This window comes from Rhinolophus hipposideros (genome assembly GCF_964194185.1).
Source record: "Rhinolophus hipposideros genome assembly, chromosome: 2".
Classification (NCBI taxonomy): domain Eukaryota; kingdom Metazoa; phylum Chordata; class Mammalia; order Chiroptera; family Rhinolophidae; genus Rhinolophus; species Rhinolophus hipposideros.
In genome coordinates, this window is record NC_138048.1 from 110,828,910 (window position 1) to 110,831,711 (window position 2,802).

The following is a 2,802-nucleotide window of genomic DNA, read 5'->3' on the forward strand; positions in this document are numbered from 1 at the left end:
CTGTGAATCCATTTGGTTGTAGCAGCCGTCCCAGGACCGCTGCTCCCTTCCAAAGGGCAGCCCAGCATGAGCAGGACTGCCTGGCTTTGCTTTGGACCGATGGCCACATTAGGGCCCAGCTCAAAACAGCAGGGCTTTTGTTTCTGTTTTTCCACTTTTTCTTCTTTTCCGTTTTGAGAAGGAGCTGGACATGGGAGCACAGTGAGCACCCTTTCCCTGCTGGCTTTGTGTGTGAGGCTTTTGCCCAGGGAACTGCCTCTCCATGCGATGTGAGAGGAAGTGCTGAACCAAGGAAAGGAAACCGCAGCTTCCCCTGTGGTAGGACTGCTGCAGACTTTAGCTGACTAACGCTTTGCACTTTCACCGACTGTTGGAAATTTGCCATAAAATCACATCAGGTTTAAAGTTTTAAAAATCACTAGATGAGCTTCTTTGGTGGTTTACTCAATGGGAACAATTTTTTAAAATTTATTCTATAATCACACATTTTTATAACTTCGTCCCATTGTGGGCCCAGAACAGCACAGTATTCAACCACATTAAGCCAAATGAACAACAACAAAACCTATTCAATTTTTAAAATTATTTAACTAATAAGGATTCATACACCTGGACTTAAAAAATGCCTCTGTGAGATTGAACCATCTCCAATAAGACTGACCCAGGAGGTGGGGATGAGTTAATTATTTTGAGATTTAAATAAAGAATGTACCAAGCAAACCAGAGGCAATGAAAGCTAAGGGTGTATAAATCTGGAAGCCTAATTCCTAGTAGTATATAAGTTTATGTTTTCCTTTCTAATAGTTGGGGTTTTTTATTGCCTACTTGCCCTATTATGCTGGCTAGGATTTCCTGTTGCTGTGTATTGGTTTGTTATGATTTGTTATGCCTTAAGTGAAGTTGTTTTGATCGAAGGGTGAATTTCTTTACATGAGGGGCTGTGTCGGGATGATGTCATCAGAATTATTGTGCTTATTGACATGAACACATGGAGGAGTAACTATGATGTAATGAACATTTAAACTTTGGTACCAAGAGTGTTCAGTCTGGGCAAGGCTACTCTTGGCTCATCTAAGTAGCTCTCTGAAGACCCTGGGGCATCAGTTCCTGCCGTGGCCAGGCTACTCTCTGCCAGCCCTGGTGAAAACTGCTGCGGCCTGTGGAGGAGACCATCCTGCCCGCCAACTGGCGCCTGTGTTCCACTAGCATCGCACTCCAGCAACAGGGGCTTTCAATTTGCGCTGGCAGCTGGGCATCAGCTCTTGGTTGGCTGAGCCAGCTCTCCCAAGAACCAGCTCGTAGAGAGGTGCACCTCAGCTAAATCTGGACTTAATTTCTTTCATCTCCCCTTTGCCTGGAACAATGATATACTTATCTATCATTGGAGTATATTTCTTTATTGGCTTATTAAGAGATATTATCCTGTATGCTATTGGCTTGTGACGTATTATTATAATTCCTGCTCTGAACCTATGTTAAATAAATTATTGGCAAAGACAATTTCAGTGTCTGAGCATAATTTTGCCATGAACAAAACGCCTATAAAATATTGAATAAAGTGGTGAAAGTGGATACATTTCCTTTGTTTCTGATAAAAAGTTTCAATATAACATCATTATGATTTTAGCGATAGGGTTTTTGATAGATTCCTTTTAATACATAGATGATGTTTTATTTTTGTTGATTAAAAAGGTTGTTAGGTGCCTCGTTAGCGCCGTAGGTAGCGCATCAATCTCATATAAAATGATTGGGTATTGAATTTTGTGAAATCCTTTTTAAAATTTATTGAAATGGTTATATATTTTCCCCCATTCTATGAATATGGTGAAGTGTATTAATTTTCAAGTGTTAGTCCAAGTTTGCATTACTGGGATACACTCCACTTGGCCATAATGTATTTATGACCCTCAGTATATACTGTTGAGTTTGATTTTCTAATGTTTTCTAAAGGATTTTTGCATCGATTTTTATGAAGGATATTAATTAGTCTTGATTTTTTGCGAGGTATTTTTATTAGAGTTATGTGTGCCTCATAAAACAAACTGGGACATGTCCGTCCCCTATTTTCTTAAAATGTTAATACTGGTGTTACTTCTTCCTTATACGTTGCGTTGGATGGAATTCAGCAGTGAAATCATTTAGGGCTGGCATTTTCTTTGTGAGGCTTTTTTAAATAACAAATTTAATTGATTACATCTGTAATATATAATACGTAATATAAACCATATTTGGCCATGATATGTATCCCTTGATGTATCACTGGGTTGTGTCCGCTAACGTTGTGTCGCAGTGTTGATGCTGCAGAGAACCGGTTAGGAAGTAATTCCCTTTTCTCTGTTTTCTGGAAGCGTTTGTGCAACGTTGGTATTAGTTTCTCCTTGTTTGGAAGCATCTACTAGTGACACCATGTGGGCCTGGAGTATTCTTTGTAAGAAGGTTTTAAATTATGAAGTCAGTTCCTTTAGCAGATAGTATGCAGATTTCCTAAATATTCTTGTTCAGTTTTGGTAATTTGTGTTTTTCAAGGAATTTGTGGAACTTACCTAACTTGTCAAGTTTCGTAATGGTTGTTCTTTAAGAACCTATGGAATCTCTGTACTGAATTCTTTTTTCATTCCTCACATTGGTCCTTCGTGCTTCTGCTCCTTTCCTTAAAAATTGTGGTAAAAGACCGTGAACTTGACCACCTTGGCCATTGGAAGTGTGGCCAGTCCGGCGCGGCCATGCCCTGCCCCGCGGCCCCCCGCCCGCCGGCGACCAGCAGCCCCGCGGCCCCCCGCCGCCCCCCGCCGCCCCCCGCCG